General features: G+C 45.1%; 1 long non-coding RNA gene across 1 annotated transcript; it reads left to right on the top strand.

The window, feature by feature from the left end:
* The first annotated feature begins 2,118 nt into the window (after positions 1-2,118).
* LOC123609338 lies at positions 2,119-6,157 on the top strand. The gene is made up of 2 exons (XR_006717760.1): positions 2,119-2,197; positions 5,942-6,157. It is a non-coding gene; the product is annotated as an uncharacterized LOC123609338 (long non-coding RNA).
* The last annotated feature ends 16,195 nt before the right edge of the window (positions 6,158-22,352 follow it).

Below are 22,352 nucleotides of genomic sequence, written 5' to 3'. Positions count from 1 at the left end.
TTTTTGCACCTATATTCATGAGGGATGTTTGTTGACAAATTTCTTTCTTTCTTTCTTTCTTTCTTTCTTTCTTTCTTTCTTTGTACTGTCTTTGTTTTTGAATAAGGGAAATACTAGATTCATAAAATTAATTGGGATGTGTTCCACCTCTCCTATTTTCTGGAAGAAATTGTATAGAATTTGTGTTAATTCTTCTTTAAACATTTGGTAGAATTATCCAATAAAACCATTCGAGCCTGGAGATTTCTTTGGGGAGTTTTAAAATTACAAATTCAATATTAAGAGTTATAGGACTGTTCAAATGATCTATTTCATATTGAATGAGTTGTGGGAGACTGGATTTTTTAAGAATTAGTCTATTTCATCTGAATTGTCATATTTATGTATGCGGAGTTGTCCACAGTGTTCCCCTATGTTCCGTTTGATGTCTCATGTCTTTAGTGATATTTCCTGTTTCATTCTTGATATTGGTAATTTGTGTCTTCTCTCTGTCTCTCTCCCCCCCTCTCCATTTTGCTAGAGGTTTGGCAATTTTATTGATCTTTTCAAAGGAGTTTCTGTTTTTTTTCCAATGTTTATTTATTTTTAAGAGACAGAGAGAGACAGAGCTTGAGTAGGGAGAGGCAGAGAGAGGGGGAGACACAGAACCCAAAGCAGATTCCAGGCTCTGAGCTGCCAGCACAGAGCCTGAAGTGGGGCTTGAACCCACAAACCATGAGATCATGACCTGAGCTGAAGTTGGAAGCTTAACCAACTGTGCCACCCATGTACCCCAAAGTAGTTTCTGTTTTAATTTTTTTCTAGTATTTTAAATTACATTGATTTCTGCTCTTTATTATTATCTTCTTTCTGCTTTTCTTGCTTTGTGTTTCTTTTGCTCTTTTCTAGGTTCTTGGAGTGGAAGCTTAGGTTATTGATTTGAGACATACAGAATGTGTTCTCCAACCATAGTAGACTCAAACTAGAAGTCAATGACAGAAAACATAAAAATAACAGGAAAATCTCATCTATGAAGCCTCAAGGAAAATAAAACAAATACACTGAACTAAAGAAAAATGATGTATGGCATATCATATATTTGTGTATGTTTCTAATTCTTTTAAATTTATTGAGGTCTTTTCTTTTCTTTCTTTCCCTTTTCCTCCAAGATATCTTGGTATATCTTTTGCGGGCACCTGAAAACATGTATTCTGTTGTTGTTGTTAGGACTGCCGTATAAATACTGATTAAAACTTATTGGTTGGTTTATCAGTTGCTGAGAGAGGGATGTTCTCATCTCCAACTATAATTGTGGATTTGCCTATTTCTTTTTCAGTTCTAAAAGTTTTTGAATCACATATTTTGAAGCTGTGTTGTTTGGTGTGTGCAAATTTAGGATTGTTGTGTCTTCTTGGTGGACTTGTCCTGTTATCATTACATAATGACTTATTTGGGCTCTTGTAATTTTCTTTGCTCTAAAGTTTACTTTATTTGATAGTAATATAACCACTTCTGCTTTCCTTTGATTAATATTTGCACAATATCTATTTTTCCACCCTTTTACTTTCTGCCTATTTCATTATATTTGAAGTGGGTTTCTTCTAAAGAGCACAATGTTGGGTTACTGCTTTTTAATCCTCTTTACCAATCTTTCTTTTAATTGGAATGTTTAAACAATTTACAAGTAAATAAATTGTTGATGTTAGGGCATAAGTTGACATTTTATTTTTTATTTTCTGTTTGTTCTCTCTGTGTTTTGTCTCTGTTTTCTTTTTCTTACTTTTTTGTAGATTACCTTTTTTTTTTTTTTACAATTCGATTTAAATTCCTCTATATTGTTTTAAATTAAGAGTGTCTCTTTGTATACTCTTTCTATATAATATATATATATATATATATATATATATATATATATATATGTGTGTGTGTGTGTGTGTGTGTGTGTGTGTGTGTGTATAGTGACCCAAGATTCCTTCTTTTCTTAGTTCCTGCCTGTTTAGAGAACTTTCCTTAGCCATTATTTTAGGGTAGGTCAAGCTGGCAATGAGTTCTCTTACTGGTCCTTCATCTGAGCATGTCTTTATTTCTCCTTCATATTATCTCTGGATATGTAATTCTTGACTGACAGTTCTTTTCTTTCAGAAATTGAAAAATGTTGTGTCACTTCCTTGATGAGAGATGAGAAATCTACTGTCATTTGAAATGTTTTCCCCGATAGGTAAAGTCTCATTTCTCTTGCTGCTTTCTACATTTTTTCCTCGTTTTTAATTTTTAGAAGTTTAGCTATGATGTGTCTTCGCATGGATTTCTTTGGGTTTATCCTGTTTGGGGTTCACTTAACTTTTTGAATGTATAGATTTATATCTCTTGCTAAATTTGGGAAATAGTCATCATCCTCATCCTCATTCAATACTTTTATGTCCCACCCTCTTTCTTCTCCTTCTTTGAGACTCCAGTGACATGAATGTTAGATCTTTGGTTATGGTCCTGTAGGTCCCTAAGGCTCTGTTCCTTTTGTCTTTCTTTTTTCCTTATTTTCTTTCTGTTGTTCAGATTGGATAATTTCTTTTTTTCTATCTTCTTATTCTTATTCTTTCCTCTCTCCCCTCCTTTCTGCTCTTGGGTCCATTCATTGAATTTTTTATTCCTTTAATGTATTTTTTCAGTTCTAAGATTTCCTTTTGATTCTTCTTATATATTCTTTTTTTGGCTGATATTTTGTATTTTTTCCATTTATTTTCAGTGTGTTTATGTTTCTTGTTGCAGCATTTTAAAAAAATGTTCATTTATTTATTGGGGGGGGGGTTGCAGAGAGAGAGAGAGCGAGAGAATCCCAAGCATGCTCCACACTGTCAGTGCAAAGCCCAGTGTGGGGCTTGATCTCACAAACTGTGAGCTCATGACCTGAGCCAAAATCAAGAGTTGGATTCTTAAGCCACCCAGATGCCCCTGCTGAAGGATTTTTATGATTTAAAATTGTTGCCAGATGATTCTAACATCTCTGTCAGTGTTAGAAACAAATCCTTGTCATTTCACTATCTCACCAACATGTGATATTGTCACACTTTTTTTTTAAAGCCCTTCTGCTAAGTGTGTAGTGGTATCATATTGTGGTTTTAATTCACATTTTACTGATGACTAATAATGTTGGAAATCTTTTGCTCATTTTTTATAATGAGTTGATCATTTTCTTATCGCTGCGTCTTCATTAGTTTTTAAAAAGCTCCCTAGCATTTAGAACAATACTTGGCATGGCATATGGGGTCCTATTTAATATGACCCTGTTTGTATTTCCAACTTCATCTTCTAATTTAGTATTGCTCTGATGGCCTCACTCATGATTGAAAAAAGTATAATATCACAGTGGACCTCCTTGTTATTCCCACTCCCAAATCTATAACCCTATCTACATCTGTCCTTCTTTATTCCATCCTGATGTAATTCAAGAAGTGTCTGTCCTCCTAACAAAGATCAATTCTTTTACAAGAGTGTTTGATCCCATCCCCTCTCACATTGTTTAGGACTTTCCTTCCATTATTCCCTTTTCTCTCATGTACTATTGATCTTTCATCAGCACCTAATTGATCGTTTCTACCAGTAAACCAATGTGCTCTTGTATCCTCCATCATAAAGAAACAAGAGAACCTCTCTTGTCCCCTAATTCCCTTCCAGCTACTATTTCTTTGATCCTCTTTATACTCAAATTTCTCAAAAACATTTTCTATAAATGCTGGTCCCACTTCTTCCCTTCCTGTTCCCTCTCTCCTGCCCTCTGATCCACTGAAGTGCTCTTGTCAAGGCACCACTGATCTACTTGGGCAAAATCTAGTGAAGAATCCTCCTACTTGACCACTGCCTTCTGTTTTGAAGCAGCTTCTTCTCTTAGCTTTGGTGATGCCGTATTCCCTAGTGTTTTCTCTTATTTCACTAGCTGCTCCTTGGATTCCTGTGTACTTTCTCCTTTTCTCTCTGTCTTCTGGTTGTGGATGTGTCTCAGAGCTCATAAGGCCACTCTTGAAGAAACTTGAAAACACTTGGCTTTTGTGATATAATTTTAAAAATGATATTACACTGCATGATGTCTTTTCATTGAAAAGAAGTCCACATTTATATGATGAGTTAAAATTCTACTAACCACCCACATGCAGCCCTATTCCCCCAGGACCTACTGTATCCCAGTATCTGCGGCCTCTCCAGTCATTCTGTGTCCCCAGGGCCCCTGGCTGCCCAGACTCCTCTCCCTTCCCAGATGAGACATTTCCATGCTGAAAGAAAATCTCTCAGCTCTGCAGGTATCAGCTTTTACCTCTCTCAGCTACTTTGGGTGAATGTTCTTTTTCACAGCAAACAGATTATGTTGTTCCTAGTAATTAGCACCATCTGCAATCATTTGTTCATTCCACTTGAAGATAACCAGTCTCTGCCATTAGAGCAAACCCCTTGGAGGCAGCACCTCTGTCCCAGTGCTTGGAACAAACAGTGCACATGAGAGCAATGCAGTAACAACTCTCGTGAAGCCAGGAGTTGTGTGTATGCAAATTCAGATTTACATACACAGAGGCTACATGTATACATACTCACGAATACAGGCAACCCTCAGTACTCATCGATGCTGTGTTTGTGTGTTTGCCTACTTGCTAAGCTTTATTTGTAGTCCCGTAGCCAACACTTGCATGTTTTCGTGGCTGCAAGTGGATGTGAACAGAACTGGTGAGAGTGAGTCACCTGCACACACTCCCAGCTGGGAAGGAACCAGGCGATACTCTTCAACTCTCACTGGAAAGAGGCATCCTTCTGCCACCTAGTTAGTCGCATGTTTTCATATTTTTGTGCTTTTTGTTGGCGATTTTGCCATTTAAAGTGGCTCCCAATTCTAGTGCTGAAGTGCTGTCTACGGTTCCTAAGTACAAAAAGGCTGTGATGTGCCTCATGGAAAAAATACACTTGCTAGATGGTTTATCCAGGCCTGAGTTCGAGGTCTGCTGATTGTGAGCTCAACATTCACGAGTCAACAATAAATATTAAATAAGGTTTCTTGAACAGAAATGCACCTAAAACAGGGTTATGTATTGATTAGTTGTTGACAATGTGACCAGAGGCTCCCAGGAACCTAACCATGTATTTCCTCCAGGGACAATTACTTAGTCTTCAGTAACTCAGGGTTTGTGTTGACTTTATAGAACATAATTACTGCAAATAACAAGACTCGATGGGAAATATCTATCTATCTATCTATCTATCTCCAGTTTGCTTCCCTCAATTATCAGTTGAGAGGGATGTTGGAAAAAATGTATGTACTTGTGTATGTTTGTATTTTGTCTGTTTCTTATGAATTGACTGCTTATTTTCTTTGTTCATTTTTCTTTTGTCTTCTTCCTATCAATATAAATAATTTGTATGTCATGCATATTAATTCTTTAAAAAAACTTTTTTTTAAACATTTATTTATTTTTGAGACAGAGAGAGACAGAGCATGAATGGGGGAGGGTCAGAGAGAGAGGGAGACACAGAATCTGAAACAGGCTCCAGGCTCTGAGCTGTCAGCACAGAGCCCGATGCGGGGCTCGAACTCACGGACCACGAGATCATGACCTGAGCTGAAGTCAGCCGCTTAACCGACTGAGCCACCCAGGTGCCCCTTAATTCTCTATCTCGTACAAGCTTTGCAAATATTGCATTCCCGTTGCCATTCTTTAAACTTCACTTTTGTGGTCTTTTCACAGAGGGAAGTTTTAAATGTTTAGATGATCAAATCTGCCCATCTTTTCCTTTGTAGCTTCTGGGTTTGTTTTTTTTCATAGAAAGGACTTCTTCAATCTATATTAATAAAATAGAATTCTCTATTTTCTATGTTTTTAAAGGAAGGGAGCCTTCTACTTTATCGGGGATATTTTTGGCATTTTAAGGTGGGAAGCTGCTGAATTAGCAGCTGCTCAGACTCTTTTCTTCCTTCTTTTCCTAGACTTATTCTCAGTTCATGCCTCATGACCAGAATTGATTGATTGCCTCCCAAGTGAAGAGCCTCCGCCTGCATGTCTTACTGCACCCACTTCCTCTCTCAGCACTGCTCCCCCAAATGCTGGTCTGTCTCTGGTAGGTTCTGGCTCTGCCCCTCCCCACCTCAGTGCTCCGTTTCTCTGTCTCTCAAAACAAATAAACTTAAAAAAGTTATATATAAGTACAGACTAAAGACCATACTTTAAATAAGAACTTAATGGCCAAGCCTGACATGGGGCTTGAACTCAAACCATGAGATCATGACCTGAGCCCAAGTCAGATGCCCAATGAACTGAGCCACCTAGGTGCCCCTGGCCAAAGCCTTTTTAAAAACCTCTGAAGAGAATGGAAGAATGGACAGTCCTGACTTCACCAAGATGGGTGTCTGCTTCTTTTCTACAGCTCCTGCTGTCCTTGAACTCCCTCACTGGCTGTGTGACAGTTCCTCATGCAGACACCAGGCTGTAGCCAACTGAGCAGCGGGAGCTTGGAGCCTGGCCCTATATCTTCAGGCGTCTGATCATTTCACATAAGAGAGGCACCCTGCCAATGTCTGCCAGGCTGGACATGTATGGCAGGATCATCCACCAGAGTGAGACAGAGCCTTTTCTGCCCCTTCTGCTGGCCAAGGGGCCTTGAGGCTGAAACAGGTCTCCCCACATTTGTGCTGGACTGACCCGCTGCCCTTGGGCCTTTGTTGGGTAGGCAGTTAATGTGTACAGGCTATCTCCTGCTTCCAACCCCTCGGGATTTTTGTCCTCTATCCCAGCAAATCTGAGGGCGGGTAGAAAAGAACTTGCAAACTCTTAGAGGAGTCTTTGTTTCAAGGGAGGAGCAGCTTAGAGATGTACGGCCCTGCAAAAATGAAACCAAGTGAGCAAAACTCAACCCAAAAGTCATCAACATTCAAAATAATACCAGAGCATGATAGTCTTTTTTTCCAGATATTAGCTGTGCTCCATTTTCTGTGGTGAAGACCCCCAAATCTCTCTCCAGTGGAAGAAACCTTCATTTCTTCCAGCCTCAACAGACCCTATATCCAGAACTGTTTGCCATTTTTCAGATTCTTTAAAAGACTTAATTTGTTTAAAGGGAAAAAGATTTTCCTAAAGAATCTGGCTACTGAGGACCTAATTCAGTGCCATGATTTTCTGGCAATCCAGATATTCACAGACATGGTCATGGCGATGATGAAGGCAAAGAAAGGGCTTAAAGGTAAGAGGAGAGAGATGCTTTCTCCCTCTCCTTCTGGCGATCTCTGAGCCCTCACCCCTCACCCCTCCAGTAGGCTGTGGGTTTGGTGCTGCAGCCTAGGTGGCTTCACCACCTGGATGCTTCTGGAAGCTGACATGTTCTCTTTCTGTGGTGTGTGGGTTAGCCAACTATTTCCAAATACAGGTGGCCCTTGAACCAAGTGGGGTTAGGGTAGACCATGCCCTGTGTAATCAAATATCTGTGTATCACTTTTGATTTCCCAAAAACTTAACTACTTAGTAGCCTACTGTTGACTGGAAGACTTGCTGATAATATAAAGAGTCAATTAACACATATTTTATATGTCATATGTATTATACACCGTATTCTTACAATAAAGTAAGCTAGAGAAAGGAAGATCTTATTAAAATCACAGGGAAGAAAAAATACATTTATAGTACTGTGTTGTATTGATCAACAAAAATTCATGTATAAGAGACCTGTGCATTTCAAACCCGTGTTGCTCAATGGTCAGCTGTATTCAGTTTTGTGTTGAGCCTTCTGTCCGGAGCCCTTGCTGGTCTCCCAGGCTGCTGTGCCTCATACTGGGAAGACCCACACGCTTCTCCTTTGCTGTTGTCCGTAGTGAGGGTTCTGAGAGCCTGGGCTGAAAAGGCAGTGTGGCTCCCTCTCACCTGGCAGAGAGCTGTGTCTAGGGCCATCCCGGGAAGCAAGGCCTACTGAGAGCAGGCTGGAAACTGGGCATCCTCTCCCAGCAGGGACCCCATGGGCCTGTGGGACACTGTGCATGTGTAGCTTGCTTAGAAGACAGGGAAGGAGGGGCATTGGCTTAGGTGTCCCAGGGACTCACTCCTCTATTAAGGTGCCACATTATATGCTCCTCATTTCTTCTGGCCTCTGAAATACCATCTCCTCACTACCCTCATAGCTGGCTTGGTCAATACCTGGGCCATTATTCACATGTTTGTTGGTTATAATCTTGTCCCCTTACCAACTGTAACCAGGAGGGCAGGGCTTCATCTGTCTTGCTTGCTTATTGCCTGCCATTCAGGGTGTTTGGCAAATGCTTGTTGGTTTTTGAGTGGGTCCAGCTGCACCTGTTTGCACAGGGGATCATCTGTACTACACAGCCTGTGACATGGACAGACTGCCTCAGCTCCTTAGACAAGGTAGGTTTTGAGGAGACTTTGTGATTCCATGTCATGAACATGAAACCACACTGGGAGCTAGTAGACAGGAAATATAGTCACCTGGCTGTCAGTGAGCCTCTAGGTGGAGAGTTGTCCTTGTCCAGAAATGGATGGGCAGGATGTCCTAGTAGACGAACGCCATCAGAAGCTGCTCCAGGAGTAGTCTTCAGACTCCCTCCCTTATCAGCACCTGTGATATGATGATTTATGACAAATCACTCAGATTACCAAAATATATTTCTCAGACACATTTGGTCTTCATCCACAGTTCCTTCAGAGCCAAAAGGGTGACACGGGTGTCTTGTTGCTAATGAAGGGGGCTTTTGGACCCCATCTCAGGGCAGGGGCCCATGGCCCCAATGTCTCCCTCAACTTCCAGGGAGGGGACAGGGGCTGGAGATTGGATCACCCAATGGCCAATGAGTTAGCCAATCATGACTACATAATGAATCCTCCATAAAAACCCAAAGGACTGGGTTCAGAGAGCTTCAGGTTGGTGAACATGTGGAGATGTGGCAAAAGTGGTGCCCTGCAGAGGGCGTGGAAGTTCCATGCCCCTTCCCTGTACTTTGTGCTATGCATCCCTTCATCTGGCTGTTGATTCTTATCCTTTATCACACCCTTATATAAACTGGTAAATGTAAGCGTTTCCTTGAGTTCTATGAGTTGCTCTAGCAAATTAAAAGAGCCTAAGAAGGAGGTCCTGGGAATCTCTAATTTATAGCCATCTGGTCAAAAGCATAGGGAACGGCCTGGGCTTGTGACTGGCATCTGAATTGGGGGTGGAAGACAGTTTTGTAGGACTGAACCCTAACCTGTGAGATCTGAGTTTTGTAGGACTGAACCCTAACCTGTTGTCTCTGGGTAGACAGTGTCAGAACTAGATTGAATTCTTAGACACTATGGTGGTGTCTGAGAACAGCTTGGTATTGTGTGTGGGGGGACCCCCTCCCCCTTGTTTGAATTGGGTCTGGAAACCCTAAAAAGGGTAGTGTCAGGGGAGTACCTCACCCCATCCCAGACAGCTCCCCCTCAGCGTGGAGCTTTGGTTCTGATTGGGAGGGATGTCTTCTGTGCACACTGGCTCCATAACAGTAACTGAGAGAGCAATTAAGTCAGAAAACCAAACAGAATAGAGAAGACGGGTCCAGAAGAAATTCTAGACGGGTCTAGAAAGCCAGGGGGCTTTCCAGAGGACTGAGGGTCAGGGAAGGAGTCTTTGGGGTCATGTGGGGAAGGACCACCTTCCTGAGGGGTTGATGATCAGGCAGGATTTGGGGGAATGCCAGCAGGGGGGTCTTGGGTGGGCTGGGGGTCTCTCAGCTTCTTCACTGAGCACCCTATCCCCATACTGCCAACACCCTACCCCCACTTCTCCACGTCTGTCTCCTGTCAGCTGTCCCACAATGCCAAAGTGGCGGCCCAGCTCCACGGGAACTTCTCTCCAAGAAGCAGCGGTCTGACCCAGAGGGTGCCCTAACGCAGGGCTGTGGTTACTTTAAAAGTCTCTGAGCACCAAATAATACATGTAGATACTCTGCCTGCTCAGGAGGGTAGAGCTTAAAAATACTCAGAACAGGGGCGCCTGGGTGGCGCAGTCGGTTAAGCGTCCGACTTCAGCCAGGTCACGATCTCGTGGTCTGTGAGTTCGAGCCCCGCGTCGGGCTCTGGGCTGATGGCTCAGAGCCTGGAGCCTGTTTCTGATTCTGTGTCTCCCTGTGTCTCTGCCCCTCCCCCGTTCATGCTCTGTCTCTCTCTGTCCCAAAAATAAAATAAACGTTGAAAAAAAAAAAATTAAAAAAAAAAAAAATACTCAGAACATCCTGGCAGACAGCATCTCAGCCGGGAGAAGGCAGCAAAATCCCGTCACACGCCTGCCCCTGCAGCAGCACCAGGAGGTGCTCACACACCTGCGGAAGCCCACAGCATGTCTAGCCATGAGAAGATGTCACGCAAACCCAAATGGAGGGACTTTCGAGGGAAGACTGAGGAGCGGTCACAGGAGATGATGGGGACACTGGGCGTGTGCTGGGACAGGAGGGGGTGTGAGTGGAAGAAGCGAATGATGTCTGGAGCTCAGGTGACGGCATTGAGCTAATGCTGAGTCTCAGTTTTGGGAAAAGCTCCAAGGTTATATAAGATTTTGATATCAGGGTAAGTTGGGTGAAGGGAATGTGGAACGTCTCCGGAAATCTGAAATCATCCCAAAACAAAAAGTAGAAAAGAAAAAGCCTTTGCAGGTGTGTCCCATCCTTGGGATGTTCCCACCACACCAGACCATGCAGTCTGGCTCTCTCCATCTCTGCCCGCTGCCTCCTACCCTGCCCTGCTCTCAGCTGCCTCTCCAGATTCCTACACAAGAGCTGTGAGCCCATGCCCTGGGCTTCCTTGTGTCCTGAGGGGCCTCAGACAAGGTGGGGAGCAGTATGCATGAACTTCCTCACAGAGGGGAAGTTGGGAATCTCAGCCCAGCTCAGCACCCAGGCCATCTAGCTACAGACAATCGGATCTTTGAAAACTTCCACCTAAAGTCCTATGCCTTCATCCGTCAGCCTCATCAGGAGATTGTCTGGGCCTGGGCTCTGACAATGGCTGCATTCCACTTGCAGCGGACGCATCAGGAGATGAAGCCCCGCCACAGTCTAGGAGCAGATCCGAAAGAGTCCTGGGTTATGAGGGGAGGCAGGGGCAGCCTAGGGCTGCTCTCTTTGGGAGACTCTTCAAGAAGTGATCCTGGTTGGCCTCTCCCAGGTCTGCATCTGGGTATGATTAGCACTGTAGATCAGCAAAGAACAAACAGCTCCCAGGGGCCCCCCCAGGAGCCCTCCAGGGTAACAGTGGGCACAACAGAAGACAGGGACACTGAAGGAAGGCCAAGGCCCGAAGACCTGGTCCTGTGCTAAACTCCGTAAACACATGCCATCTGTTTACTCCTGACAGCAGCCCTGCTTTGTCCTGCAGAGGAGGAACCTGCGACTCAGAGAGATTAGATTCTCTCCCGCAGTCACACCAGCTGAAAAGAGGAAGAGGTGGTGTCTGACTCCAAAGCCTAAAAGGCTACAGATCTTTTAGCTTCTTATAGTTTTTTGAAAACTGCACATGGGACACAGTCAGATGTAGGGTGTGACTCCTGGTGCCATCTCGGGTAAGTCACTTAACCTACTTGCCTCAGTTTCCATATCTGTAAAATATGGGGATAATGATAAGTGTTTCTCCTGTAGGGATAAGTGAATTCATTAATATAAAAAGCTTAAGATTATACCTGACATGTATTAAGTGACCACTAGCATCAGCTACCATTGTTCTATTTAAAGAGCTATTACAGGGGCGCCTGGGTGGCGCAGTCGGTTAAGCGTCCAACTTCAGCCCAGGTCACGATCTCGCGGTCCGTGAGTTCGAGCCCCGCGTCGGGCTCTGGGCTGATGGCTCAGAGCCTGGAGCCTGTTTCCGATTCTGTGTCTCCCTCTCTCTCTGCCCCTCCCCCGTTCATGCTCTGTCTCTCTCTGTCCCAAAAATAAATAAACGTTGACAAAAAAAATTAAAAAAAAAAAAATAAAGAGCTATTACAGTGAGGGTGAGGTCTACCTTTCCAGGTTCATCAGCTGTTGCTTACTTACCATCTAGAATAATCTGTGGTTTCCAGGATTTTGCTATCTTTACTCTATGAGGATTTTTTAGATGGCGAGTTAAAAAGAAACCAGCTTAAACAGCAGAGGGATACCCAGCAAAGCTTGATCGAGCCACTCAGATGGTTTCCCTTTACTTCTGTTTTGCTCTTTGTGTGTCTGGCACAATGGCCCCACCTGGTTTACAGGCCCACCCTGGGACCAGTCGCTCTGACCAGGAAGACAGGATATGCCGGCTAACTCAGGCTGATGTGGGCAGGCCCCTGGAACGGGAAGCAAGGGTCAGTTTTATCCCAGTGCATGACCAGGGAAGCAGCAGTTCTTGGCAGGAAAAGCAGAGCACTATGGCCAGTAGATGGAGAGAACCTAGGTTGGGTTCGTTTTGCTCCTACTGGCCACCCTGCCTGGTATTCCCTCTGCCAAGCTTCTCCCCTAGACCCCTACCCAGTCAGAATGTGTTCCTTGCTTCAGGTCTGTCCCCAGTGCCTATGTGTCTGACATACAGCATGTCCTCAGTACATATGTGCTGAATGAATGAGTGAAATTTCTGCCTCATAAAACCTTTCCTGATGTTGTCAATAAAACATGTTCTGCCTTTTCTCAACTCCCACAGAACGTGTTCAGATTTTGCTTATGGCACTTGGCATTGCCTCATTTCTATGCTTGTTTCTGTATTTGTCTTCATCTCTCCATTAGACTGTACAATGCTGACATGTGGCCTGCTCTTCCTCCCTTTTCAATCCTGGTATGAAGGGGCCAGATAAATGTTTGTCGGTTTATTGAATAAATGAAAGAAGGGGTGAATGAAAAATTAATAGTGTGAAAACAACCATGTAGGTCCTGCCTGGACTTAAAGCATGGGAAAGAGAGAGGAGAAATAAAACAGTTGGGGGCCCGGCAGAGGTATCTAAAGGAGTGGCCATGCAGAAACAGGCCATGAGCGTGCGGAGGCTGGCAAGCTGCCAAGAAGAATCGGGAGAAAGTGGGTGGCGGGGCCGGGCTTCCATCTTCAGGAAGTCTGGACGTCATTCTGGTCATTCGTAACACCTGAGCAGCACTTAGGGATTCAGAGTGCAGGGTGGGCTCTGACAGAGAGGACGGTAGTAGAGAGGGGCTAGGTGGACTGCGGTGGTGTTTAGACAGCAGAGAAGAAACTGTGGCCGTGGGCAGGGTGTGGAGGAGTGAGGGCAGTGAGTCCCGTCTTCCTGGAAGTCTGAGATGCCTGAACCCCAAGCATTCTCACTCTCCACCGGCCTTCTCGCCTACCCTTCCCCTGCCCACCCGCCCATCCACACTGGAAATGGGCACAAAAGGCAGGACCTAGAGCCCAGGACAAGCGGTGGGGTGGGAAAAGGTGGGTGGGCTCCCATGAATCCCTGCGGCCAGCCCTATTTATCAGGACTCAACAGTCTCAAAGAAAGTGAGCTTTGCAAGGCCTTGTCCCCTCAGGAACTATTTTTGGGTGGAGCAGTGACCAGGGAGAGGGCAGCTGTCCTGTCATAGGCCGGAGGTCAGAGGTGGCATCTATAGCTGGCAGCCAGAGAGGAGAGTTGGAAGAATGCCCAGGCGAGCTGTGCCCACCAGCCAGGCTGAAGGGCTGCACAGGCACAGAGGCAGGAGGGGTTCACATGGGAAACGAGAAAGGAACTCCCCAGGTCCCTTTGTCCCTCGGTGGGGATAGTATTACCCCCACTCCATCATAGCACCAGCAGTAGTCATCTACTGAGTGTCAAGGATCGGGCACTGCCTGCCGTACGAGCATCAGTCTGCCCAATCTTCGCAATACCCCGTGAGGGGGGTGCCATTATCACCCCTACTTTAGAGATGAGGGCACTGAGGCACAGAACTCAAGTAACTCGTTCATATCCACCTGAAGTTTGGGCCTTCGGGTTAGAGACTGGGGCACTGTAACCACTGTAAGTCTGCACGCAAATGCTGCACGCTTCTGAGGGCGCCGGTGCCTTTCTCCATGACAGGAGAAGGGAAAGAATTTGAGGGAGTGTTCTCACGCGTCCTGATCGAGCGGGGAAGAAATCAATGCCTTTCAGGAACAGATAGAAAGCATAGAAAGAGTTTACCTCGTCACTGTCAAAGAAGCTCGTGTTTGTCTTATCTCTGATTCAGCATTCACAGACATCACTGAAAAGTGAAGATCTTCTCAAGCTGTGAACAGAATAACCAAGAGCTGCCTGCTGGCATCCATCGACTTAAACAGATGCCCCCCAGAGCCACTGCCCAGAGCTAATATAGAGGCACTGGCATGCTTGGTACCGAAAAAGAAGCTGGCCCTCACCCAAGGCAATTGTATATTATTGTTTTCTGGGTGTGCAACAGTTGAAACCACAGCCGAGTGGAGTAAATTAATGGCACGGAGATTTCCTATCGTGAACACACACACAAAGGCAATTGTATATTATTGTTTTCTGGGTGTGCAACAGATGAAACCACAGCCGAGTGGAGTAAATTAATGGCACGGAGGTTTCCTATTGTGAACACACATACAAAGGAAACTGCTGTAGCGCTGCTCTAGCTGCTGTAACAAGCACATCCTGAAGTCCGAGGGAGTCAGTGCAACAGGAGCATCCTTGTCCATGTTGAGGTTCACGGTAGGAACACCCAACAGGCAGTCGTACAAATGGTGGTGGGTCCCTGTTCCACACGCCATTCAGGTACCCAAGCTGATGATGATGTTCAAGGTTGGCCTGGGTCTCAACGTCCAGCTGGCAGACAGGAAGCATCAGAACTTGGAAGACCCCATGGTAGTAGCTTAGCCCGCCATAACAAAGCACTATCAGCTGGACAGCTCAAACGACAGCAATGTATTTTTCACAGTTCTAGAGGCAAGGGGTGAGGAATGGGTACCAGCAGAGTTCTGGTGAGGACTCTCTTCTTGCACCACAGACGGCTGCCTTCTCGTCCTCACATGGCCTTTCCTCAATGTGTGCCCATTGAAAGGGGTGGTGGGGTGGGGGCCTTTCTCCCATCTCTGCCATCACAGGGGCCCTACAGGGTGACCTGATCTAATCCTAGTTACCTGCCGACATTCCCCTCTCCAAACACCACCACAATGGGGATTAGGGCTTCAACATATGAATTCCTGGGGAGGACATAATTCAGTCCACAGCAGTGAGACCACGTGGTCAGTTTCCATGAACCAGGTGTGGAGGTGGCATAACCACTTTCACTGGCCACAGCTGTCACATGTCCCCCCTCCCCCAGCTGCAAGTGAAGGCTGTGCCTACAAGGGAAGGAAAATGCATCTCTGCTGAACCTGTGAATTCTCTGTCCCACCAAAAGAAGGGCAGCATCTAAGTTTAACCTGAACAGTCATTGAACCTCGCGATAGGCATCAGGTGACACAGGTAAATGCATCCATTACGTATTGATGGATAATCAACTACCTGAAAACTTAGTGGCTTTAAATAAGAAACAGTTTACTCTCTCAGTCTCTGCAGGGTGGCTTCATTGGGTGATTCTGGCTCGGGACTTCTCATGAGGTTGCAGAAAGCTGTCAGCCGATTGAAGTCTTCTGAAGGCTTCACCAGGGGTGGGCAGCCTCTGCTCTTTGCCACGTGACTGGGTGCCTTTCCTCTGAGAGAGCAAGCAAGGAGGATGCGTGGAACTTTCTATCACATACTTTGGAGGTGACATACCTTCACTGCCTCACCGTCTATTCATAAGAAATGGGTTGCTAAGTCCTGCCACACTCGAGGGGAGAGGAATTAGACTCTACCTTTTCACAAAAGGGACATCAAAGAATTTGTGAACATATTTTAAAATCACCGTGGTGGGTATGTCTAAACTTGATCCATAAGCATTTGACCCACAAACACACCTAATAATGTCATTTGGTCTACTTTTGCTGGTAGATTTGTAATGCAGTATAACTTGGCTACACGCCAGTGGTGGGACTTTAGAGCTCCCTTGTGACTCAGGTTTGTTATCAGTCAAATCAGGAGGCTCTTGGCTGCCAAGCTCCCAACCCCAGGGGACAGATTGTGCATCTGATACACACAGAAGCCCTGGGCCCAGCACAATGTGATTCACAGGGCTGGAGGTGACAGAAAGTTAGGGAACCTGGTACCAGACTGGGCTTTCCCATTGTGAGCCATTTGGGTTACTAATGGCCATAGCTCTGTGACGTTTCTGAGCTCTGCCCATTTCACAAAGCCCCACCATGGCACCTCCACTTTCCACCCTTCCTCCACTTCTGGCCTTAAGGATAGAAGAGAGGTGGGGTAAGAATTTAACTGACTGAATTTGAAGGTCCTTGGGAATCAATGGTTCCACACGCAAACCAAATGATTCCGCAAGACTTCTGACTCCCAGTTCAGCAAGCATGTGGGAAACTAATATCACAACAGTGTGGATCTGCCTGAATTTTCCACCTATGCTTTGTGTTTTTCTTCCTTCGTCTGCAGCCAGCAGCATGCCCTTCAGGAATGTCTAGTGTCTCGAGGAAGGAGGGTGGGTGTTGCCTGCTGGGCCTCAAGAAGAACTTGAGGGAAAATAATCCTCCCCTTTGTTCTTCTCCATTGCTTTTTGTTTGCCTGGCAGATGTTCAGCTTGGTCTCAGGCACCACCCAGCTCCTCTTACTGAGAGGGACCTGCTTAGCTTATAGATCTCTGCACGTCCGTGTTGCTTAAGATGACTGTGGCCCCCAGCCTCCGGACCTTCCCTCTCCTGGTGCTCCCCAAACACAGGAGCCACTGGGAACTAGGTGAAAACAATCACAGGTAGCTTGGGACAGAGGTGATATAGACCCTCATGATTTTAGCAAGTGTAATAAAATGTGTCCCTATTTCTTTAAAAAACCAAACACCTTGGGGCGCCTGGGTGGCTCAGTCGGTTGAGTGTCCGACTTCAGCTCAGGTCATGGTCTCGCGGTTCGTGAGTTCGAGCCCTGCGTCAGGCTCTGTGCTAACAAACAGCTCAGAGCTTGGAGCCTGCTTTGGATTCTGTATCTCTCTCTCTCCCCCCCTCCCCTGCTCATGCTCTGCCTCTGTCTCTCAAAATAAATAAATGTTAAAAAAAAAAAAAAAACCCAAACACCTTTTTAAATTTTAAATAATATCTACACTCAACATGCGGCTCAAACTTACAACCCCGCGATCAAGTGTTGCATGTTCTACTGACTGAGCCAGCCAGGCGCCCTGTGTCTCTATTTCTGATTCAGAAGATATTGTCACCCTTCTGAGAAGGAAGGTTCTTTTCTAATTCTCATATTGTTCACAATAGTAAAATTTAAGCATAAAATCTGAGGCTAAAATGGAATATAAACCCTGGAAACAGAATCTGGGCTCTTGTCTGTTTGGTCAGCTAAGCACCACAGTCACCAGATTATGACTTCTATACGTTTGTATTCTAAGCAAATGGAATTGGAAACTGAAAGTACTCTACCATCCTGTTGAGGTTAGAGTATGGCCAATCTTTTTAAACTTTTGAGATATATATATATATATATATATATATATACTTGGACAGAGACCCAGAAATATGACCTGAAAAATACAAGTTTATCTACAAACTTTAGAAAATACATATAGTTAAAAAAGAACCATACAACATACTAACCAAAGACAGCCACTGCTAACCTTCTTATATGTTCCTCTTGACATTTTCTACACACACACACACACACACACACACACACACGGCTTGTGGTAACAAACATCCTGATCTGAGCCATCATCATCTTCCCAAGTGTATAGTGCCTTTCCAGCTGTGTAGGTATGAATGTCGCCGTGCACCCTAGCTAGCGGGATGCACCCAGATGCCTGTTTGAAGACGCTGAAGAGTGGATTGGAAGGGAAGACAGCAAGTTTAAGTAACTGAATATTTCAAAATATATTTAGAAAATCAAAATGGGATCGAGCCCCATGTATCATTTGAGACTTTTCTGATACCAAGTGAGAGAAAACCAAACAGTAGCAGAATTTATTAGCTTACCAACGAAACATCCAGAGGTAGGGTTCACTTGAGCAAGTGGTTGGAATGAGTTGATTTCTCTGCAGCTGTCCACACTGCAGTCTGAGTGGCAGGCCCCCTGGCCTGTGTGCTCTGCAGGTGTTCCAGGCAAGTGGCCGTGATGTCATCATGCACCACTCAGGGTAGGACAGAGGGCCTGATGAGGGGCTCTTTCTGAAGAAAACAGGAGTCCTTTTCACAGAAGCCCTGGGACACTTTTCTGTAACTGGGTATGGATCCCACCCCTGTAGCCAGTTGGATGCTGAGTGGTTCAGGTGAAGGAGCCACTCCAGGTGATAGAGTCAGTCCATCCAAACCCATAGCTCAGATGGAAAAGAGACGGTTCTCCAAAGTAGATTTGGGTGATATATTCCAGGAAAAAGAATAAATCATGGACAGCAAACACTTTCTTTAAAAATTTTTAAAAATATTTATTTTGGGGAGAGCACAAGCGAGGGAGGGGCACAGAGAGAGGGGGACAGAGGATCCAAAATGGGCTCTGTGCTGACAGGCTGACAGTAGACAGCCTGATGTGGGGATTCAACTCACGAACCGTGAGATCATGACCTGAACTGAAGTCAGACACCCAACTGACTGAGCCACCCAGGTGCCCCCTTTCTTTTAAATTTTTAAATTTTATTTAATGCTACATCAGGAACCACTTTGTGTGAACAAGCATCCTTCCAGGTGTCCTTTTGAATGGATGTGTAGCTTCTCAGTCTATCTGCCAAAGCCTACTCAATGCACCCTACCTTGTTATCGACATTGCTTGTACCTTGTTGACACAATACTGCCTTCCTTTGCTCTCCTGTTTGGAAATGCCGTTGACTCATTGTACAAATTTTTATTCAGTATCTACCGTGTGTCATTCTTCTAGGTGCCGGGAATGTGTTAGTGAGTGAAACACACAAAGTGTGTCCTTTATATTCTAGTTGGCAGTGACAGTAAATGAAGCATCCTGTGTCAAGGAGATAAGTGCCAGGAGAAGACAGAGCAGGGAGGGGCATAGTGAGGGCTAGTGCAGAGGAATCTCTGATCTTCTCTTCCTCTTCCCCATAAATTATTAGCACACACCTCTGGGTGGGCCTTTCTTAGCATACACTGGACTCACCTGTTATGATCATTTGGAAGCAGGCAGGGATGGGGTCACTTCTACACCCACATTCCCAAGTGACAAGAGGTAAATGTGATGGTCAGGCAGTGCTCGGTGGCACCACGCTACTGCGGCCGGCACTGGACTAGGGAGGCCGTGTGGATGCCCCTTCACTCGTCCCACAGACTGGGAGACCATACTTAGGATGGTCTTTGACCATCTTCTGCTCTTTGACCAAGGTTGGAATGCAAAGACGTTTGTTAGACTCTAAGTCTTTAGGTAAGATGGGATTCGTGGCAGCCAGGGTCCAGATGGGAAAGTGGAAACCACCCCAGCGATTCAAACAGGGAAGTCCAACGAGTTGATTGCACGGTGCTGGCAGGCTGACAGAGCAAACAAAGGAAGCCGAAAGAACCCAGAGATTAAGAACGGAAAGAAGCAATGGCTGGCCTGTGGCAGAGGACTCAGGCGGGCAGGGGTGGGGCCCTGGGGCTGGGGCCTCTGGCCAAGGTGAACGCAAGCCGGGGCTCCAGCAACACTGAGCAAATAGGAAAGCGAGGCGAGTCTGTCCTCTCCTGCTGCACCTGTCGGACCCCTGAGGGTCTCCCAGCAGCAGAGCTGCTGTAGAAGTTAGTGGAGTCTTGGGAAGTGCAGTTGGTAGAGTGTTGGCCCCAGAGTTTCAGCAGAGAATGCAGAAGAGTGAGTTCACACACACAGGTCAGCGTCTGGTCCAGTCCTTTCCACTCAGCTCCCGTTCGTCCCCTTCACCTGTACTTGACTTCCACACAAGAACTGTGACATTTGTACCAATGCTATTGTTCTCTCCCTCTTCCCAGAAGGGTGAGACAGAAAGTGCCATTAGATACTGGCCCTACCTGTGCAATAGTAAGTTTCACTTGAGTGTGCGCAAAATCACACCCAAGTATTCTGTAAACTGAAAATAACTTTTCAGTTATAAATAAACCACTATAAATAATTCTTACATAAAACAATAGAGAAAAACAAGGGGAAATAATGAATACATACAAGCATATGTATAAACAACACGGAAGCAAATGCAAAACTTTGATAGTTTTTTTCTTCTGTGATTTATCTCTAGGCCACAGTTAACTTTAGTGATTTCGTTTTTTACGAGGAATTGAGTAATTGATGGAATACATGTACCACGAAGTACTATGTGTCCTTGAAAAGGTTGGCAGTGTCGGATGTCCTTTGCATATTAGTGAATGAGAAATGGCAGGGTTCAGAAAGGCCATAAAATGATTGCATGATTACTGCATACAGACACCCACCGAAGGCCCAAGAGAGGTGTGTGCTTGTGTTCGTGTGAGAGTACGTGAGCATGGAGAAAGACAGGAGGAGAAAGTGTACGAGAAGCTTCACATATGCAGGTGCACTGCTGAAGAATTCGTTTATCTTTTGTGCGTCTACCAATTTATTTTGACTTCCCTTTTTTTTATTTTTTTATTTTTTTTTTTTTCAACGTTTATTTATTTTTGGGATAGAGAGAGACAGAGCATGAACGGGGGAGGGGCAGAGAGAGAGGGAGACACAGAATTGGAAACAGGCTCCAGGCTCTGAGCCATCAGCCCAGAGCCTGACGCGGGGCTCGAACTCACGGACCGCGAGATCGTGACCTGGCTGAAGTCGGACGCCTAACCGACTGCGCCACCCAGGCGCCCCAATTGACTTCCCTTTTGAAAGACGCTCTCATAGGCGTGGATGATAGGGTGACAGTGTTATTGCAAAGCTTTACAGATGTTGACCCACTGTCCTCTAGCTCACACTGTTCCTGATAAGAAGTTGGCCGCCATAACTTTCTTCCTCTATACGTTATGGGTCTTTCTTGACTTTTTTTGAATGTTTATTTATTTTTGAGAGAGAGCGAGTGCACACTCATGCACATGCGTGCACAAGCCAGGGAGAGCCACAGAGAGGGGGAGAGGACGTGAAGGGGGCTCACGCTGACGGCAGAGAGCCTCTGAGGGGCTCGAACTCATGAACCACCAGATCATGACCTGAGCTGAAGATGGATGCCCAACTGCCTAAGCCACCCAGGTGTCCCTTGTCTTGACCTTTTTTTTTTTAATTAAAATAATTCTTTTATGTTTAGTTTTGAGAGAGAGAGTTCGAGAGCATGAGCGGGGTTGGGGACAGAAAGGGAGGGGGACAGAGGATCTGAAGCTGTCAGCAGAGAGCCCAATGGGGGGCTCGAACCCATGAACCATGAGATCATGACCTGAGCTGAAGTCAGATGCTTAACCGACTGAGCCACCCAGGCGCCCCTTGACAATTTTTAAGATTATTTCTTTATAATTGGTTTTAAGCCATTTATGATGTGCCATGGTGTTCACATTCCCTGTGCTTGGAATTGGTTGAGTTGCATGAACTATAACCCATTTCTGGGATATAGTTTTCATCAGATTTGGGAAGGTTTTCTACAGCTTACTGATGCTCTACTCATTTTTTTTAAATTAATAGACTTTATTTTTAGAACAACTTTAGATTTACAGAAAAATTGAGCAGGTTGTACAGAAAGTTCCCATATTACTCCTCCTAGCCCACCACTACCACCCACTCGATGTCCCCTATTATTATTGTTTTTCAATTTCCCCTATTATTAACATCTTCAATTAATGTGGCGTATTTGTTACAATTAATGAAGCAATATCGATACGTCATCATTAACTAAGTCCATAGTTCATGGTAAGATTCACTCTTTGTGTTGTCCATTCTAGGGGTTTTGACAAATTCATAATGTGGTGTGTCTTCCATTACAATATCATCCAGAGTAGTTTCACTGCCCTAGAAATCTGTGCTCCTTCTGTTCATCCCTCCCTCTCCTACTAATCCTGGCCACCACCTATTTTTCACTGTCTCTACAGTTTTATGTTTTCCAGAATGTCACGTAGATGGAATTGCACAGTACGCAGCCTTTTTAGTCATGCTTCTTTCGCTTAGTAATATGCAATTAATGTTTCTCCGTGTCTTTTTCCAGTGTGACAGCTCATAGTAATATCCCATTGGCGGGATGTGTCACAGTGAGTTTATCCACTCGCTGATCGAAGGCCATCTCGGTTGCCTCCAGTTTTAGGTAATATGAATAAAGCTGCTGTAATGATTTGTGTGCAGGTTTTTTTTATGGACGTAGTTCTCAGCTCGCTTGGGTAAATACCTAGGAGTATGTGTGTTGGATTGTGTGGAAAGACTATGTTTAGCTTTATAAGAAACTTCCAGATTGTCTTCCAGAGTGGCTATTCCATTTTGCATTCCTACTAGCGAAG

The sequence above is a fragment of the Leopardus geoffroyi genome, chromosome B2 (genome assembly GCF_018350155.1).
Source record: "Leopardus geoffroyi isolate Oge1 chromosome B2, O.geoffroyi_Oge1_pat1.0, whole genome shotgun sequence".
Lineage (NCBI taxonomy): Eukaryota > Metazoa > Chordata > Mammalia > Carnivora > Felidae > Leopardus > Leopardus geoffroyi.
Note: the sequence above shows the minus strand (reverse complement) of the source record. Positions and strands in the feature narration are given on the sequence as shown.